The following is a 21,719-nucleotide window of genomic DNA, read 5'->3' on the forward strand; positions in this document are numbered from 1 at the left end:
CTGTCCTTGGAACATACCCTCTGCCCACGGTTCCTGCAGTGACGCTGTTTTTAAGGACACAGCCTTGAGAGAGCAATGCGTCATTGAGACCAACTGTATGGTATATGTGACTGAGGCCAGTTAAGGTTTCTATATAACCTTTTAAGATTCTGGCTGGCAGGTATGGAGATCTATTCATCTTTCAGTGGCCCAAGACAAGCCTCATGGGGAGTCCTCTTGGCTATTAAACCTGCCACCAGCAATCTGGTCAGTCTCTTTCTTCAGTCTCTCCTGGCCTTCCATGTACGGGGGGCCATTTTTCAAATCAACAAACTTTCTCACCCAGCGTTACCACGTTACTTAGTGGTGATGAATTGTTAATGCCAACAACATTTTTAGGATGAGATCTTTGCAATACTATAAAACGATATATGAACGTTCACCAACTTACTAGTTGGTTTGAAAGAAGCAGGGATTATGAGTTGAAAATATCGAAGGAAAATCTGAAATTTTGTATGACTTCATAAATTAAAAATATCATTTATAATTATGGAAAATGCAAGGAAAAAGTGTACAATCTTATTAATTCTAATTATTGGAAATAACAAAAAAGATTCATGGAGGAGTTACAGGAATTTGCATATCATTTCAGAATAACAGGAAAACTATGTGACTGATTTGAAAGAGTGTATTTGAAAGGAACTAAATTCATAGCAGGTATGAGAAAGAATGAGCTTGACGCATTCTGCATTAAAGAAATAGTTACAGTTCTGCATTAACTAAGTCTTTACAGTGACGTCGAAGGCATTTCTATTAAAATAATGAAAAGGGGAAGTGTGGGAAGAAGGAAAACGCCAGTAGGAGGATGTCTACTTATAGAGTCTGCTATTGAGGAGTCCACAGAGACATTTTAACACACGGTTAAAATATCGAATAAGTTATCTTTGAGACCTGAAGCATTAAGGGCCCTTGCACACAGAAGTGGACCAGACTGAGTAGACCAGGAAGGAATCTGACCTCAGGGAATTGACCCTGGAAACACGTAATTCTTCAGTTTCCCAGCGGGAACAGATTGGTTTGGATTTTTGATAGTTGTATTGACTTTGGCCTTTTTTACCAGCTTAAAATCTCACAGATTTCCTTACAGTGCCAACAGGAGCAAGAATGTTGAAGTGTTTTTAGCAAACTCAAGAGACCAATGATTAGGATGTGATTGCCAGAGGGGCTTCCACATGCAAACTGAGTCCACATGTGAATTTGAGCAGAGGATGGTGTAGACAAGGGATCAGTGAAGCTGGAGGTATGGGTAGAGACAAGATATGCACAGGCTCGAAGTTTAGTTTAGATTTTGACACATGTTCTGAGAGCAATAGGGAGCTCATGACATCTGTCCACGTGGCATCATTAGGTTTCATTTGAGGTCCTTGAGCTTGAATTTACAGTGAGCCCATCTTCCCTGCACAGGACTTCTCCCCATAGCTTGCTGCTGTTGGGTGCAATCAGGGAGGGACAAGGCACTTGATCCACTAGGTGGTGTGTTACTCAATGTGGAGATGAGGAGCGAGGAAGTCTGAGGCCCCTGGAAGGGTGTTGTTGGAATGACGAGTCACAAATCTGAGCTAGATGAGAAGGGATGGAAGACAGGAAACATCTGAGCTTCTGAGCTAGCATTCTGAAAACCTCTAAAAGAGGATTCAAATATTTGAGTCAAACCTGTTCATAAACTGTCTTCCATGTGGTTGCCTCATGAAACACAATTTTACAGTTTTGGAAGTCACGTTCTCATGCAGCAAGAACCATTAGAAGTAAGTGGGATTTTTTTTTTCTCTTGAGAACATAATCCTGTCAAAATGTAGAAATTCATTATAAATGTTCAGTGCAAGGCAGGAATTATTGTTTTCTCCAGTGGAAAAATCCAGACCTGCTACTCCAAGTACCTCTTGCTCAAACTTTGTCAGCTGTCTTTGCCTTTCTCATGCCCTTGAAATAATCTGTAATGACGTGCAGCGACACCTTATTCCTCTAGGAAATTGATTATTCTTTGATTTCACACTCTCTTAGCTTCCTCTCCAGTTAGTGTGATATGGGTTGAATTTTCCCTGCCTTCCTGGCTTTTTGTTTCATAATTCCCATTTGCACAGAATTATGACAGTGAGGCATTCTCAGTGATATTTGGACGTCTTTTGCAACAAGCCCCTTTGACAATTTTAATCCAATGAAAATGAAAACTGAAATGTCCTTATTTCAAGTGGGTATTTATACTTTTGTTATTTGGTACGAGAAGTTGATGCTGGAATGTGAACAATAAAATTACATGGGAAATTGTTATTATGAATCATTGAATATTTAATGAGTTATAGAAATGAGACTGTCAAACCCTGGCGCTGGGTTGCAAAGCTGTGAGGGGGAAAATGATAAAACTGGAAACCTGAAACATTGCAATTCTTCTGAACCTGATAGAAGCAACCCCATCGCCCTGAGCCTTTGAGCGTTCTCATCCTTAAAAGGCGATGCCGCAAAGTACTTGAGTTCGGTGCCTTGGTTGGAATGAGCCTCATAGGAAAGAGGAATGTGACATCTCTTCTTAAGATTTTTCTTAGTCCTTTTCCTGCACTGAGTTTGGAGTTCAAATTGAAGAGCAGAGAATTAACATTTGCATCAATTTTTATTGACTCCTGTGCACACAAGTTTACATGAAGGAGTGCTGCCATCACTAACGTGAGTGAGCTCCCTCTCAAAGTGCCTCCTCTTTACGTATTTCAGAAAGTATGTTTTAATTCCTCACTGCAGATAACCCGGTGCTCAGTGCTCTTTTCCTGTTTGACTGTACAACTGGTGTTTAACTGAGTTTCAATTATCTCGGAATTTCAGCGAAGTCACCAAAGTTGAAGACAATGTGTAGTAAGTACCTTCACAATCTGAAGAGAGGCAGACAGTAGCACTTAAGAATCAGTCTTACAGGCCCTGGACCATCACCCCACCATCAATATTCAGCCTATATCACAAGACAGCCAGGGGATTCGAGGAGGTGGCGTGGGTGTCTCCGTCAGCTGGGACTGCTCTCACGGAACACCACAGGCTGGGCCTTAAACAACAGACACTGATTTCTCACAGTTCTGGGGGCTGGATGCCTGAGATCAAGAAACAGTGTGTGTTTATATTATAGAAGCTCAGGATTAGGGGTGCGATATTTTGATTCAGAGCACAGTTTGCTTTTCTTCATGAAAACAGGGTTGGATCTGTGGCTCATTTCTTGGGAGGGATGATTCATTCTTTTCCACCTATCTTTCATCATTAGAACCACTTTTTCAAAGGAGATCTGCTCCAGGGAAAAGCAGAATTCTTGATAAAGAACTCTTCCTGATAAAGATGGGTGTGTGGGTGAGGGGAGGTTGGGAATCCGTGCTCCCGATTTTCCTCTGTGGTTCTTCTCCTTCTGACTCCCTAAGAGGCTCCCCATGGCTCTAACGGTGCTGTAAATGCAGTCTGAAACCATTGGATGTCTTATTTTTGTTAAAGACTTTACTTTTTTACAGCAGTTTTAGGTTGACAGAAAAATTGAGAAGAAGGTGCAGAGATTTCCCATATACCCCCTGCCCCCACGCCTGCACAGCCTCCCCTCATCTACGTCCTCACCAGATGGTGCATTTCTTACAGCTGATGAGCCTACATCATCATCATCCAGAGTACGCAGTTTCCATTAGGGTTCACTCTTGGTGTTGTACATTCTACAGGTTTGGACAAATGTATAATGGCAGGTATCCATCATTATAGGATCATACAGAGTATTTTCACTGCCCTAAAAATCCTCTGTGCTCCCCCTATTCATCCTTACATCCCCTCCACTGGATACCTTATTTTATAAAGGAGAAAGCTGATGCTAAGAAATATTAAATATTTTGCCCAAGGACGAAGAGATAATTAGTGGCTGATCTTGGACTATTGATTTACAGCCCAGGGATCTTTTCTTCCTAATCAAATATTAATAATGAATAGAGGCGTTACTCTTTCCTTTCCTACTATTATTGTACTTAAGCAAAGACATTTTCCCTCTGCCCCTCTGATGTAGTTAAATAACTAATGATTTACTTCCAGGCATTAAATGTCGGGGAAAATTCTCGGGATCTTTAACATCTCCTTGAAATTCACCAACAATTCTCTCAAGCAGATATTGACGTTCTCCAGCTTCATTAGCTCTCGGGCATCTGCTGCTTTGATGACATGGAGATGGAGACTGAGCGATTTAGCACATCTCCTGACAGAGTCAGAGATTTCTTTTCTCTTGCCTTTGTAGTACATTCTGCTACTCCAATTATGCCAGCTCCTCTATGGACGCAGCCCCTCTTGTCTTGCCCAATCAATCGAGCCTCTCAATCAAAGCTCTTGTACTTACCTCACTCATCTTGATTGTGTGACATTCTCCTGATTTTTGTACTCATCCTCTCTCCATGGTGCCTAATGTTTCATGCATTTCCCTGGTTCTTTAGCGGACTCTGTCACCTGAGCCAGTACATTCTGCAGACAACACTCTTTAACCTTTCCAAGGCCTAATTTACAGTTTTGTTCTCCAGCGAAATGAGTACTGCTTTTCCGATAACTTTGAAACATTTGCGATAAGCCACTGTTATTGATCTTCCTCAAAATAAGTTTTCTGCACAGATTTTTTCTTTTGCTTTGCCCGACTTGAGATGCAATTATTCAATTGACAGTCTGTGAATTGATTTTGCCAACGGTACTGGAGAGTTTCTAAAGAACACTGTTGCAACTTTAGGGGAAATGTGATTTAGGGCCTAAACAACCATGTTTTTTCCTGATCTTCAGCTATGTGCCTCCTTTTTGAGCCTTTCAGCTCTCAGACTCTGGGCAGAATTAAACTCCTGAGTATGTGAGTTCCTCAGACCTACTCAAGCGGTTTAGTAGAGATGAAGTCAAGATGCAGGATGATCTGACTACAACAAGCACCATCTGATGCCAACAAGCCTAGGAGAACTGCCTGGAGCCACTTCTGATTCCAGTTATGTCATGAAAAGACAGTGATGGCAATTTTAATTGTAAGTAATAGAGTAGGGAGCATCTTTGAACACCTTAAATATCTTTAAGGTATTTTCTATTCTTTTTGCTGATAGAATTATCAGAGCATTCCAGGCTGATAGATCAATAGATAAAACGCATCTATCAGCTATGTGCAAAATAGGTCTGGGCACATTGGATATAGATCCCCTCCTAGGCTTCCTGATCACTAAGGATTCCTCTTAACTCCAATAACACAGCATCATGATGCGCGTCCCTAACTAGAAGAGGAAAGAGTAGCAAAGGAGAGCTTGATCTGTAATGAGCTATAGTAAAACGTTAACAAACTTTAACCATACAGCTCAGAATACACCTGCGCATCAGGTGAAGTCAAGAGCGTAAAGAATAGTTTGACTAACTCATGTCAAGAATCCACCTAATTATTAATACATTCAATATTCCTGTCAAAACTGAACTATCTAGAGAGGTATCTCAGTGGGTCAAAATGTATGTGAAGATGAGTCTCTTTCAGAATCTACTTCGATTAGTCTAGATTTGTGTTTTTAAGAATTTTTTGGTAGCAGCACACTCCTTTTTTCTCATGAACTCACATGGAAGCTGGACCTACAACATGGGGATCTGACAGTGACATGGAAGCAGAGCCTGGGGCTCCAGGTCCTGTGGTCACCCTCCTCTGCCCTGTCCCACCTTTCTGGGCAGCTACTGAGGCATCTGAGAGCCCCAGAGGGCCCGGAAAACCACAGTTTTGAAAATCATTCTTCGTTATCACACACCTGCTCATATGGTAGTGTACCAACATTGGGTCATGATTAAAGCACATGACCCTAAATAATAATAACAGATGGAGAAATTCCAATCTCCATTCACTGGTGTGGGCTACATAGTTCTGGTCTGAATTACAGTCTTAAAAATCGTATATTTAGCACCTACTTTGTATCAGAAGTTGGGCTAGGCCTGCTGACACAATGCCAACAAGACAGTCCTGTCCTCATAGGTCTCATATTATAGTGGACAATAAGCGTAATGGAAGGCTAATCAGGTAAAAATTGTATTTTCTAAATGAGTGCTGTGAAAGAATCAAATAAGAAGATAAAAATAAAACAACAGACCAACACCTAAAGTACAGAGGTGAGGACAAGCTTCTATAAGGACGTGAATGTTAAATTGAGACTGAAGAGAAGAGAAGGAGCTGGCCGTAGGAGGAGAGGAGTGGAGTGAGGAGGAGTGGGACTCAGAGGGAGCTGAGCCTTGGTGTGTTTAAGATGGGAGATGATACCTCGTGGTGGCTATGATTTGCATTTCCCTAATGCTTAGTGATGTTTGCCATCTTTTCATGTACCTGTTGGCCCCTTGTATGTCTTCCTTGGAGAAATGTCTATTTGCCCATTTTTTAATTGGGTTATTGAGTTGTAGGGGTTCCTTATATATTTTGGATATTATCTCTACCATATATATGGTTTTCACATATTTTCTTCCATTCTCTAGGTTGCCTTTTGACTCTGTTGATGGTGTTTACTTTGCTGTGCAGAAGCTCTTTAGTTTGATGTAGTCTCATTTGTCTATTTTTGTTTTTGTTGTTTGCTCTTTTGGTGTCATGTCCAAGAAATCATTGCCAAGATGAATGTCATGAAGTTTCCCCCCTATGTTTCCTTCTAGGAGTGATGGCTATTATAAAAAAAATGATGTGTTGGCAAGGGTGTGGAGAAATTGGAACCCTTGTAGAGTGTTGGTGGGAATGTAAAATGGTGGAGTCGCTGTGGAAACAGCACGGAGGGTCCTCAAAAAGTTTGAAATAGAACTACCAAATGATTTAGCTATCCAACTTCTGGGTATTTATCCAAAATAATTGAAATCAGGATGTCGACCAGATATCCACACTTCCGTGTTCATTGCAGCATTATTCATGACAGCAAATATGTGAAAACAATTTTAATGTCCGTTGATGGTTGAATGGATAAACAAAATGTAGTATATACACACAATGGAATATTATTTAGTCTTAAAAAAGAAGGAAATCCTGCTACTTATGACAACATAGATGAACCTGGAGGACATCATGCTAAATGAAATAAGCCAGATGCAGAAGGACAAATACTCTGTGATTCCACTTATAAGAGGTCCCTAGAATAGTCAGATACATAGAAGCAGAGAATAGAAGGATGTTTTCCAAGCACTGGAGCATGGGAGAGATGGGGAGTTGCTGTTCAATGATATGAAGTTTCAATTATGCAAGGCAAATACGTTCTAGAGATCTGCTGTATAACGTAGTGCCTATAGTTAACAATACGCTTAAAAATTTTTTAAGAGAGTAGATCTCATATGAAGTGTTCTTACCACAACAAGATTAAAAGAAAAGCCTGGGAGAAATACAGTGTTTCCATGCTTCCTGGACGAAGGGAAATGTGATAAAAGGTACATTTGTAGAGACAGAAGGGGACAGAGTCTCAAGTAGATACTTACAGGATTTGATTTCATTCCAAGTGCAATGAGGCGGTAAGGAAAGGTTTCCAGCATGGAATTGCTGATGATTAACATATTTCATAAGCATCTGTTCTGACGCTGCATGGTGAATAGCTGGGGTGATGGCTGATGGGCAAACATGGAAATAGAGAAACTGGAAACGCACTATTTCAGTGGAGCTGAGCGATGACCATGGGCAACGGCATGTCTTAGAAAGGGTGTCTGTCATTCTGCTCATGGAGCCAAGGAATCCCACACATTCTGCTCTCTGGAAAACTTCAATATTGACTCCGCTAAGTTGAGTAAAACAGTTCCAGAAAAAGATAATTCTTCCTGAGACTTTAATGGGGAAAATCTCTGAAGAAGCCAGATGGCACAACCTAGAAAATTATTTCAGGAAAGAGTTTGTCATTTTCTGCGGAAGGTCATGACCTCTCTGATACAGAAACGGAATACCACTCAGGGAGACATGAGAAGTTAGAGAGGAGAAGTGATGAAAGTTTTGAAGAGGAAAAAAATGATGTAACTGAATTAATGTTAGCAGAAATTCACATGGCACGGTTAGATAAAAAAACAACTGGAATACACGTTGCACCTTTACTGAGCCCCTGCCCTTCACTGAGGGAGCCCAGGTGATGGCAGCCATGCCCCTGGAAGCCCGGCACCAGGAGGTGATGACCTTCAAGGACTTGGCTGTGTACTTCACCCGGGCAGAATGGGCTGGCCTTTCTCCCGCACAGAGGGCCTTATGCAGAAGTGTGATGCTGGAGAATTATGGGAACTTGACATCCCTGGGATACCCAGTTCCCATACCTGCCCTGATCTCACTTCCGGAGGGAGGGGATTTGTCCTGGGGCCTGGAGGCACAGGATGACCCACCTGCAGAGAGGACCACAGACGTCTGTAAAGATACTGAGGCCGACATTGACAATGAGTCCACATCAACCCAGGGAATTTCTGAAGAAAGAGACATGATGTTGTCACATGGTCTGCAGAAGAGAGTTCTTCAGAGAACCAACTTCCTAGAAACATATAAGCTGGAGAAGCACCAGGAAATCCCCACAGTGAAAAATATTAGAGGAAAGGTTCCAAGAATCCACTGTGATAGGAAACCCTTCAGATGTGAGGAGTGTGGGAGATGCTACAGCTTGCTTTCTTACTATGTTAGACACCAGAGAATCCACACTGGGGAGAAACCCTTTGAGTGCAATGATTGTGGAAAAGCTTTTAATGGCAATTCTTCATTAATTCGGCATCAGAGAATCCACACTGGAGAGAAACCCTATCAGTGTGAGGAGTGTGGGAGAGCCTTCAATGATAATGCAAATCTCATCAGGCATCAGAGAATCCATAGTGGGGACAGACCCTATGTCTGCACGGAGTGTGGAAATAGTTTCACCAGTAGTTCTGAATTTGTGATACATCAGAGAATCCATACTGTTGAGAAACCTTACGAGTGTAATGAGTGTGGAAAAGCTTTTGTTGGTAATTCACCACTACTTCGACATCAGAAAATCCACACTGGAGAGAAACCCTATGAATGTAATGAGTGTGGCAAAAACTTCAGAGGGAATTCCCATCTCAGCCAACATCAGCGTGTTCACACAGGGGAGAAGCCTTATGCTTGTAAAATATGTGGGCAAGCCTTCAATTTTCATACAAAATTAACTCGGCATCAGAGAGTCCACAGCGAGGAGAAACCCTTTGACTGCGTAGATTGTGGAAAAGCCTTTAGTGCTAAGGAACAATTGAAAAGGCATCTACGAATCCATATTCAGGAGTCTTCCTATGTATGTGATAAGTGTGGAAAAGTCTTCACTAGCAAAAGAAATCTTCTTCAGCATCAAAGAATCTATACTAGAGAGAAACCCTATGAGTGTGTCAAGTATGAAAAAGCCTTCAGGACTTCTTCCCAGCCAGGTCATGTCCATCCTGGAGAGCAGCCTGTGCTGGACATTTGTCATTTTGGCCTCCTAGAATTTTTTACCCCCTTTTACTGGTGATAGTACACTAAATTTCCTGTTGGATTCCATCTTCTGCTCAGGAGTGGAATGTATGACACGGGCCTGGCTCAGCTGCAGATTCCTTCCTGCAAGCCATGGCTGTTGGTTCACATGTCAGTAGGTGAATCAAGATGGTCCATTTAGAGTCCCAGGACTTGGCAAGAGTTAACAGGAAGACATACTCTCTTTTTGTCCCCTTGGTCTTAAAACTGGTAGGAACTCCTGGATTCTTGTGGAGGCTGAGAATAGTCTGCACAGCAAAAGAGATAGCAGAGTTGGAGAATAATCAAACCTTGAAGATTCTGCTTGAACAACCACATTAAACCATATCTGAACCTAGAAATACATCTGGGTTTTAGCATTCCAGTAACCAATAAATTCGAGTTTTGTTTTTTAAAAAAAAAACAACTGGAAGAGTTAAAGAAAAACTGTTACTTGAAAAATCAAAAAAATAGATTAAACCCAAGTAAAAGTTGGGTGATGAAAATAACTCATAAGGTTTTCCGTGGTTATTAAAGCTGAACTTCAAAATGGATTCTGACTTTCCTAGTGACTAAAAGAAAGAAGGAAATACTGTAACGCTCTGGGCTCACATTATTCCTAAAATAAAGACACACCAGTAACTTAGCATTAGTAATTATTTTCCAAGCATTAAGGCCCTACTTAATATATGCAACAATTAAAATAATGGCCATATATCATTCTTTACATAGTTTTGTAAAGAAATCTAATTCAAGCTTAAAAAAATGTTGTCATTTTAATCATTCCTGAGAAAGTATCTGCCTCTTCCCCTCCTCCTGCAGCCTTCTATTTCTTATCAACTGTAAAGTGAAAAATAATATGAATCAAAACTTGTATTAATGTTATAAAATTTGCATTTTAAACGTTGTCTAATTGCAAAAATTTCCTGGAAACAATAAGAAAATTGTTGCTTTGTTTATGAGGCTATCATCTACTGAATCAGATATGTGCAAATCTCTTTGTTTGAGGAAACTCAAAACCAATTTGAAACTCAACTTCAGTGGTCATGGAAGATTTTAAGATGTATTTCTCTTTCTGTAACTTAGAAATAGGATTTTTCTTCTCTAGCTGGTTGATACGGTGGATTACATTGATTGATTTTCAAATTCTGAAAACTGCCTCTTGTGCCTGGAATAAATCCTACTTTGTTAAGGTGTGTAATTATTTTTATACATTGTTGGACTCATTTTGCTAGAGCGTTTTTGAGGATTTGGGTCCATGAGTGATATTGGTTTGTATTTTTATTTTCTTCAATGATTTTATCTGGTTTGGATATTAGGATATTTCTGGTCTCAATGAATGAGTTAGGAAGCGTTCTCTCTGCTCCAATCTTCTGGAAGAAATTGTGGAGAATTGGTACCATTTCCAGCTTAAATGTTTGGTAGAATTCACCAATGAAACCGTCTAAGCCTGGTGATTTCTTTTCTGAAAGGTTATTAATTATCAATTCAATTTAGTTAGTAGATGGACTTTCTGAGATTATCTATTTCTTCTTTGGTGAATTTTAGTAGTTCACTTCATTCAAGGAATTAGTCTATTTCATGTAAGTTATCAAAATTGTGGACATAAAGTTGTGTCTACCGTTATTATTCTTTTAATGTTCATGGGATCAGTAGTGATGACCTCTGTTTCTTTTATAACGTTAATAATTGGTATCTTCTCTCCTTTTTTTCTTGGGGAGCCTGGTTAAAGGTTTATCAATTTTATTGATCTTTTCAAACAATCAGCTTTTATTTTCACTGATTTTCTTTATGGTTTTCCTATTTTCAATTTTATAGATTTCTGCCCTGATTTTTATTACTTTTCCATTAGGTTTAAATTGCTCTTCTTTTCCTAGTTTCCTAGGTGGAAGCTTAAGTTATTGATTTTAGATCTTTGTTATTTTCTAACATATGCATTCAATGCTATAAATTTTCCACCAAGCACTCTTTTTACTACATCCAACAAACTTAAATAACTTTTATGTCTGTTATTATTTAGATGAAAACATATCTTAATTTCTTATGATACTTCCATTTTGACCCATGTGTTATCAAGAAGTCTTTTTTTTTTTTTTTAATTTCCAAGTATTTGGGAATTTCCCATCTTCTCTCTATTGTTGATTTTTAGTTTACTTTCATTGTGGTCTGAGAAAACACTTTGCATGATTTCTATTTTTTTTCCAAAAATATCAAGTTTATTTTTATGTCCTAGGATATGATCTATCTAGATGAATGTTCCATGTGAGCTTCAGGAGAACATGTACTCTGCCGCTGTTGGATGGGGCATTCTATAAATGCCAGTTTAGATCCAACTGATTCATGGTACCATCCAGGTTACCTACGTCCTTATCTATTGTTCACTTGCTTAATCTATCAACTAAAAGTGTGTTGTTGAAGTCTCCAGTGATAACAGCGGATACGTCTATTTCTCCTTGCAGTTTTTGCCTTCTGTATTTTGAAGCTCTGTTATTAGGTGCATACATGTTAAGGATTGCTTTGTCTTCTTGGAGAATTGACCTCTTTATCATTACGTAATGCTCCTCGTTATCCCTGATAGATCTCCTTGCTCTGGAGTCGGTTTCATCTGAAATTAATACAGCTACTTGTGCTTTCCTTTGCTTAAGGGTACCATAGCATGTCTTTCTCCACCCCTTTAATGTTAACTTATTTAATTCTATATATTCAGGTTGGGGTCTTTTACCTAACATACAGTTACATTTTATTTTTAATCCCTTATGACAATATACATCTTTTAATTGGAATTCAATTTCTGAGTCAAAAGTATTCCTTTTGGCTCTTGTGTCCATTTGACCTACTCATTTCTTGTATTTTGTGTTGTTTTTGAGTACTTCATGATTTTCTAACACTACAATGCTCCAGCATAATCTTGTACATTTCCTGCTCCAGTCTTTGGATCATCCATTTTCCTGAGAAGCACTGGTTCCTTCTATTTGAGAATGATGTTAGAAACCAAGACCTAGTGCTAGGTGTACTCCTTGCTACTGGAGGGTCATTGTTTCTAGGCTCCCTCAGCTGACACTGTACAGAAATACATGTGTGTACCTTCCTCCTGGTTATACACACACCTGCATGTATTTCAGTGTGTATCCCTCTGTAACTGTGTTAAGATAATCTGAGCTCACGCTGTTGTCTCCAACTCTAATCCATGACCCCATGAATCACTCTGGCCACCCTCCTCCTTTTACCTATCTGCAAATAAAAGCATTTAATTCATGTGATGAATCACTGACATTACACAATTTATGTTTCATAGCTCAAACATGCATGTGTTTTTCATTCTTAACTGAACAGTGCAAATGCTGCACAAACGTAACTCAATTGTTTCTATCGCACCTCTTGATATGTGCTCCTTATATGAATACTCTCTACTTTTGTGTTATTGTTGAGCAATGGGGAAAATGAAAGGAGGAAGAATTATGGCTTTCCCTATCTTTCCCTCTCATACCATGTCATCATTTTCAACATATATAGTTGATTGAAACAAGGAAGTGACAAAGGTAAGAAAGGCACGCTAGAGTTCCCTGGTCATTCATGCTTCTTAGACAGTGATTGTCTTGGATCCATGTTCTAAGCCGGTTCTCATTTGAATGGAAAGCATGGATCATCAGGGCTGTTAGTGGCCCCACTGACTTCATTGTAGATGCTGGACACTTACCTTTACTCTCTTTGACTCCCTTTGATCATCACACATTGAGTCCACAAGAATTCTGTACTTTGGAGCACTGTAGACATTATATGAGAATGGGGCAATGAGAAATGTTGGGCATGTGTATTGTGTGTATATTCTCTGCTCACATGCATGCTCCCTTATTTCATCAGGTGCAAATTACAGAAAACTCCAAAGATAAAATTACTAAGAATTTCAAGCTGGTGACAGTACAACACGAAATTAGGCACAGGACTTTTGTGAATATGGGGCATAGTATACACCCAGGAAGCCAGCCCTGGGTAGGTGTGGGGCAGGTATATCTGTGGTGATATAGGGGCTTAGGAATTTTCTCACACTAACTGGTGAGGTTAGAGGAGGCATCTCAGAGGAGGCCATAGCCCTTTCTTTCCTTTTTTCCAAGAGTCTTAAGGGTGGCAGTTGACCACATGATGATGTGGGAGGGAGATGCAGTTTGAAGGACTGGTAAATGGAGACAAAAGCAGAGGAGCGAAATATAGCTTGAAACTGGAGGGCCACGCCCAGCAGGGCAGTTAGTGCTCATGAAGGAGGTGGCCGTGAGCTCATGAGAAGACTGGCTGAACAGGGCCGACTGTGAAATTAATATAAGCACATGAGCGGTCTTTGAAGGATATGTGGGTGTCACCCCCCAAGTTCTTTCCTTTCCCCCTCTTTAGAATTGTTAGATATAAATCTTTGCTTCTCTTTACTTAATTGATCTGGCATTGAAAATTGTGTTTATGTAGCACTTAGAGGCTCCATCTTCTTAACTGCTGTGACAATTTTATGCTCTGTTAACTAAATTTCTCTAATTTAATTGTTACAGTATCTCCCATTGGAAGAAGACAGAACCTTCTTGGATTCTTTGTGTTGGAAAAAGTTAAGTACGTGTATGTATTTCATTTCTTCACACAGCAAGCACAAAAAGAGGAAGAGTCGCATAGACATGTTTATTTCTACAAGGTGAAACCCAGTGTTTGTCTTTATTCATTGAGAAAAACAATTGCTTTGCGTCACAAAAGGAGGGAACTCTTCCTCCCCCAGCAGGAGTACCAGATACTCTTCCAGCAGGTACCGTGTACTGATTGAAATTCATACATATTTGAAAGGCACATGCATAAACCATTCTCAGATATTTCCTTTCCGTAAAATCAGATGACAGACTATCTTTGTTAAAGCACTCCTGAAAAATAAATAAAGTACTTTCTCTGGAGTAAGTTAACCTGTGTTTAAAAGTACAAATCCGATGCTTACTGTGTGACCTTACTTTATTATCTTCAGTACCTGAGTCTTAATCCTTTTAAACACATAGAATAGGAAAAATAATTGTCATCTTGAAAATTTTTGTGTGGATTAGATGTAATAAGATTTTAACACTTATCCCAGCAAATGTTTTGTACCTAATCACTGGTACTTATTAGTGGTGATGCTAATAGAATTATAGATAAAATACTTCAAATCAATGGACTTAAAAGGTTACCGAATGGTGACTTGAGAAGAGGTCATCATATTTGATTGATGCTGTAGACTGCCTCAGACCCTCAATTTTGTTATTGTAATTGTTTTAATAATATCTAAAAATCTATCTGAAGATATTGGACATGGCTTTAAGATGATTCGACTTTCATATCAAATTGTGGGCCACTCCTCATGATATATGTCCACAAACTCATATGTGTCAAAAATACTAAAATATAGAAATACTAAAAATATTTTTTTGCAAATTTTTCTTAGTTGGTCTTCCTCTGCCTGAATTTCTCTCTCTCTCTCTTATATTTTTTCTCTTTAAAAATATCATGCATTTCCCGTGGACAAAATTTGAAAACTAATAAAAATAATTTAAAATCAGTAACTTTATTTCTGGAGTATAGCTCCACAGCTCTATCTGTTGAGTTTTCCTGAGACCTCCTTTGGCTTCTCTCATCTCCCTGGACACATTCTCTCCAGCCAGCGTCCTCATTACCCACAGCTTCCCAGAATAAGCATCTTAGGCTGACTCAAAATCTACTTCTCCAAGCTAGATTTGTTAGTGCTATATATCTCTATATATTCGTCCTCTGGCCATTCCATAGCCATCTTGAAATCAACATAGCAGCTCTATCAGTGTGATTTTTCATCAATTTCTTCATGGATTAATTCACTTCACTGACTATCACAGGATGGCATCTACCCTCTTTTAGCCCTTCTTGGAGGTCATGAGATATCCACTCTGCTGACAAAACCATGAAACACTGTAGCATTAAAAAGCTTAATTCTGTGACATTTTGATTGGGACACTGAGTGTGCAGATCTAAACAAGCTTGTGTTTTAATGCTCACCCATCTTACCCATCACTGTTGGTATCATAACTCTGCTTAGTGCCATTAGGAAAGAAAAAAATGGATTTTTTGTGCTGATCTGTTTGGAAGTATCCCACCTTTGCCTTGGGAGAGCAACAGGTGCAGGGTGCTGTTTTTATCTCCAAAGCCAAGTTAAACACATTTTTATCACCGTACCTACAGAGGCGGCCTTGCACTCCAGCACCTGAGTGCAAGATTGTGGAGTTTCCTGGACACCCCATTCTGGACCATGCCACGGGGACTGCGAGTTCTTGGCCACTCCTCAAGACACAGATCCTGGGGCATGACTCTGGCTGTCTGACTCTTCTAAGTCACTGTCTGGTTCCACCTTACAGACCACCATCATTCCTTCCCAAGAGAAAAGATGGCATTGGAATTGCTGATGGCTGCCTTTATCTCCTCCTTCATTGTACACGACTCTTGCCCACCCTGACACGGTCATTTCTCCTCTCTGTTCGGCCTGCCCGCAGTCTCCAATTCATCCTCCTCTGGGACCTCTTTGTAGAGGCCGACCTTCCAGCCATTTTTTTGTTTAAATAGTACATATCTGTGTTTCAGTTTTGTATTGAAACATTTTCAAAACTATAGCCTCACTTTCTCTTCCATGTTTCATTTACTTCTTTAAACTGTTCCTTATCTTACAACTATCCTCAAAGTAAACCTCACCATCGTACACCCAGCTGTCAAATCTGTTTGAACATGGGAAAGGGCAGACCTTCCGTATTTTCTAGAATATTGCTCACAACTACAGAATGAGCCTTTACCAGATGGTGAAGTTTATTTCTATAGACACAAAATAGGGAGGGTCCCAGTCAATAAATTAACCTGGTTTTATCTGTAAATGATCTTTGATTCTGAGTTGATGAGCAAGCTCTTGCAGTTTCCTTTCTGCTTATCATGGCACACTCTTGTCGAATCATTCTGAACTCACAAGTGTTTCAAAAGGCAAGGCACATTGATTTCCTCATTATGTCAGGAAATGGCAAGTTCAGCAAATTTCTAAACCCTGTCAAACTCTGAGGTCTGATGATGGACTGTGTTGGTGCTTGCTCATGTGTTGGAGCCTGTTTCACACCGTCTCCTAGAGGGACTGAGGGACCGGAGCCCTGGCTTCCCCGAGCGGTTTCTTGTTCACCACGAAGTTCTCTCTTGGCTTCCCTACCATCCCTGTTGGTCTTTCACACCCCACCGCTGTTCTCAATTCCACCTCTCAGGACCTCCGTATGGGGTAATCTACCTGAGATAACTTTGGGCTGTGAGCAGCATGATACAGATGGATGTATTTTCACGTTTGTGTTCTCATCATTTAATGTGATGCCTGGCAGTGCATCACTCAGTAAACAGTTCTTCATGGAACACCTGCACGACCGAGAGACCCTCCTTATAGGCGCATACGTATTCCAACTCGGAAAGACTTAAAACCTACCATCTCGTGGCTCGTTGCACAGATCTGTAAATGCTAACAAGAAGTCATTTGACTGAAAAATATCATGCCACTTTTACTATCTCGAAAGAAGGAGTGCGTGGATTCAGGGGCACTTTCCCTCTAGAATCATCGCCCTAAAGGACCAGAGTAATGTTCTGGTGGGCCCTGCAAGGAAAGAGGCTGTGGTCTCTTTGCTTCTGTTGTGTGGTCAGAAGGAGCTAATGACCTGTGAGGCCAAGCATGTTTCTCGATACTTCCACCTGAACCAGTCAACTAGAAACCCTGCTGAGATTATGAGAGGCCAAGATATACACTGACCTGCTAACCGGGGAGTCAGAGAACAATATGGAAACATTGGGGTCATTTTTAAGGTAATAACGAGGATGGCAGGGTCAAGCATAAGGGTTAACAAAGGGGGTCACAGTCCCAGACATGAAAGCAAACCAACAAGTAAACTTCATTTTCCTGTAAAAAAAATATATGCCTTGTTGTCTCACTTTCTGTAATGACTAATGGTTTAAGGGGTTCTCAGTTTGACCCATCAACCTTTCATCCAATGGTTTTAGAAACTCTAGATGCTTACAAGTTGTGTATATATACTTTGCTTATAACTTACATGTATATATATATGTTTACTTATAACAAATTTGCAAATTATATATCATTCGTTTATTTATTGATGCACACCTGTTCTGGAATCCTTCTCTTCCTTCTTTTCCATGGGATGGGAGAGGAAATATCTTGTCTCATCTCTGAGAGACACGTGGGACTTCCGTGGCACAGCTCCTGGGCCCACTCAGGGTGACCACACGCCTAATAACCAACTTCATACAGGAAGTACTGCCACTTGTTTAAAGTATTATTATGGGAGGTGCCACCAGGCATAAAGCGGGGATTTCCTTACACTTTTGGGACAATCAGTAGAGAAAATATTCGGAGCTATCACCTGTATAACTTACCCAGTCAAGATAGTTCAGCATACCTGTTATACCAGGAGGATCCATTTTCAAGGTGTGCTCCAGGTAGACGGGAGACATAGCTCAGAAGAAGTGATGTCTGTGTCCCCCAAAAATAACCAGAGCTCTTGTACCAGACTTTAGCTGGTACAGAATTACCTGTACTATATACATCTAATCTTCAAATTTATTATGAAGGCATTAAAGTTTTATCTTTTAGTTGATCACAGCGTAGAAGAGAAGATCTGGCCCTAATCCTCCAAAAATTAAGAATGAAAAAAAAAAAAAGGAAGATTAAGTTTGGATGACATAAATGTTAACGACTTTTTAAAAAGCGTTTAAAATGTACTGTAGGAAAATTTCCATTGTGCATGTTTTAAATCTACGCTGCAGAACAGCCTATATATAGGATGAACTTCCATTACCCACGAGCTAAAGAGCCGTCCAACTCGTCAAGTATTCTCATTCAGCAATGAGAGATTCTATCTGAGAAACCATATATTTTTCTAAGCCTGAGTCATTAGAAATCATTCTAGAATAGTCAAGTTATATTTCCATCACAAGTAAGCACAGACTAATAACCATAATTGAATCTTTTTAATGACTAAAATTCTTGACGTTTGTTAGGGTGATTGTTAAGAAACTCCCTTTCATTATATAGAGAAAGCATAGGTATTTGAGTTGATTTTTAAGCACAGGATTATTAGTAATGTTTACTGAAATTCCTGATCAAGCTTCCTTTCTTATGATTTTTGTGGCTTACCTCTTCCAGCAGGGAGAATTCTGAATGATTACGTGGTTTCTGGTTAATTAAGCCTGTAAGGAATTTGAGCCCCGAGTCCTGAGGCAGGGAGCTTACTGGACAGACTGACCATCCAGTTCCTGGCTGGGAAGGAAAGATCCTTTCCTAATGGCCTGGGTGGAGCAAGGATGACAAAAAGGCAGTTTTTGTGGATGTCTACAAATAGGAAAATTACTTCTCAGCCCTCCTACCAGCCCATTTTTCATTTCTTTGTTCAGCACGAAATGAAAAGCCCACTGCCAGTGATGATGTGGAACATTCAGAATATTCTTCAATATACTAAAGGGAAAATGTAGAGGCCTTTGGTGGTGAGTTATTTGTGTTCTCTTCTCCTCGGTTCCCCTCTGGATATGAAATAAAATTAGAGTAATGGACATAATTAACTCCAAGTCTCATCTCAGAAGGATAATTTATTACCAGGTTAAAACCCCTTGAACCAGAACTCTAAGTGATTTGTAGTGATTATTATATGACACTTTCACATTTTTGCTGACCTAGTTTTCTTTTTAAAAAAGAAGGGAAGAAACTAAATTATGGAGTAAAAATGAGTCTTACCCATTTCACTGATTGCACTGATTTTGTCAGGTTATTTCTAAAAATCACCTTAAGAATATCACGTTGGCGACTCATTGGCCATGTCGGGGTAACTAAGATTTCAGTACTCGTGGTCCTTCCATTGTCGTTGGGATGGCACCTCTGATAAAATGGCTCAGCCAGTTGTATTATCTGCTTGACCAGACTACTGGCTCAGCAGCGTAAATTTTAATCTTTGTTTTCAAAGAGTTTGTACTTAGGTTGGGAGGTGAAAAGCCAGAAAACAAACAGAAATTCAGGAAATAACATCTATAACCAACACTTAGACTGAGTACAATTAAATCAGAATTCTTTTAGAACTATTTCTTTCGAAACACAGAGCCAAATGCAGGAGGAAGGCTAAAATAAGGACATCTTAATCACCCAATGACAAGGTGGGAGGACCAGACTGAAGTCTGAGAATTTAAGTAACAGCATGTTTAAATGTCAATATGAAATCAGTTATAAGAGCCACCAAAATTGTATAGCTGGGGAACTTGACAAGCAGCTGGTCTACAGTGAGTTCTGTTCTGTGTGTGTAGAGTGAGTTCAATGAAAATGTGCAAAATGAAGATGGTACCGGTCGGCATCATGAAGGCCTTGTTCTACCACCACAGCTTATCCCTGCACTTTGACTTGGCCTCGAAATGGGTCACAAAAAATGTGGCACTTGGTGCAGGATTTCAGTTATAGGTGGGGTTTAATTTACGACTGAGGACGTATTCTGGATATGCTGCTCCTTCCAATTTCTGCTCATGTCAGGGACAGGTGAGGGTCCTTATTTTAATTCCCATGATTGGAACTGTTTGTATTCAGTGTCAATTATTATTTGGAGAACTCTAGAATTAAAAGCTGCAAATGGAAGTCCTTCTTCCGCCTTTAACATAATTAACTCTAATTATATAACTAATTTGAATTTTATTGGAAAACTTTTCAGTGTAGCTATTCAGAGGGGAATGATTACCAGCTAAGACAGAAACGAGGAATAATGATAATAATAAAAATTCATCAGGGCATGTTGGAGTAGCTTTTTTGCAAGCTTTAGTGGTTCTTGCTCTTATTTTGTGAGGAAAAAAAGGAGGAAATAATTCAACTCATAGAGCGTCTATTTATTGCTCTTCGCAGAATGTAAATGTGCTAACAGTGGTTGGAAGGAAATGAGAGAACTGAATTTGCTGCATTTCTAAATGTGCTCATATTTCTATTTCTTGTCAGCTTTGCTCTATTTCAGAGGAGAAGCCAATTGTATCCTTAACTCCTTTTTCGTTCAGATCGATAGGAAACTGATAAGCAGACATGGGACAGGCACTCACACACTGAGGGCTGCGGGCAAACCTAGCTCTCCAGTTTAATGACCTGCTGGATTAAACAATACTGATCTTTCCTGGCATATGGGGTCTTTGAAACCAAAGTGAGAGATTTCCTTTAAACCACATGGGGAACACACAGCCAGTGGAATATACTAATAAGCCCTTTGCATGAATTACTTACTTCAAACCTTTTGCAGACAGAAACACCACAGCCTCACCCTGCTCTTTTCTTCTGGGTGTGGGAGTGATTGTTTACAGCCCTGATAGTGTGGGTCTTAACGCGGGGACTCTGCAGTGTCCGTCAATAGGTCTGTAGGGAATCGTGCCTGTGTTTTGTAATCTTTACACTCAGGACAAATAAGGGGCTGTTTTCTTTCTCTGTGGTGCGGTTTCACATTTTGTCCTGTATCCCTTAGCTGTGAACACTGAACTGCCTTTCATCGCCGGGACTTATGGGATGTGCGCTACCAAAATGTACTTCTCTACACCTCGTTTGGTGACTATTATGTTACCTTCCATTGAAATATGTATTTTGCCAAAAGATAAAGTACTGTTCATTCTTATCCTGTAAACTCTGCCATTTTCAACAGAGAGACAGGCATTTTTTTTTTCCTATTTAGTAACCTTATGTATTCACATCCCTGACAAATTCATGGGGAAAATAAACATGGATTTATTTCATAGATTGTCCATACAAATATTTTGGGCACATACATATTATTTGGCGTGCATCTAAAGACACTGTCTGAGGATGTTTGTTTTTTCTTTGTTTCCCAGCTGTATGAAAAATATTTGGAAGAAATGATGGAATAACCTTCTCTTAACGACTGAATCAATGAGCGTCAGGTCTATTCACCTATCTTCCGTGTACCTATTTCTGAATGCTCACTAAAAATGTCCATGTGTCTTCATCATGGGCCGGAAATAAAGCAAAACAAAACTTGTAAGTGGTTTTTGACGACGGAGATCTTCCAGAGTTGTAAAATCACAACTCATAAACAAAGCACAAAAAGCAAGCAAACAAATTAGGAGGGCATTTTAGACACTGCTAAATTATGAAACCCATCATTCTTTCCCCACTTCTAATTGTTTTTTTGGTTTTGGTGAGGAAGAGTGGCCTTGAGCTAACAGCTGTTGCCAATCTTCCTCT

General features: G+C 39.8%; 1 long non-coding RNA gene and 1 pseudogene across 1 annotated transcript; both read left to right on the forward strand.

Moving 5' to 3' along the window:
• The first annotated feature begins 1,632 nt into the window (after nt 1-1,632).
• Nucleotides 1,633-21,499, forward strand: LOC138921370 (uncharacterized). The gene is made up of 4 exons (XR_011433885.1): nt 1,633-1,784; nt 13,990-14,042; nt 18,905-18,994; nt 21,347-21,499. It is a non-coding gene; the product is annotated as an uncharacterized lncRNA (long non-coding RNA).
• Nucleotides 8,061-9,869, forward strand: LOC100057496 (zinc finger protein 19 pseudogene; annotated as a pseudogene).
• Nucleotides 21,500-21,719: the final 220 nt, after the last annotated feature.

This window comes from Equus caballus, chromosome 29, assembly GCF_041296265.1.
Source record: "Equus caballus isolate H_3958 breed thoroughbred chromosome 29, TB-T2T, whole genome shotgun sequence".
In the NCBI taxonomy this organism is placed as follows: domain Eukaryota; kingdom Metazoa; phylum Chordata; class Mammalia; order Perissodactyla; family Equidae; genus Equus; species Equus caballus.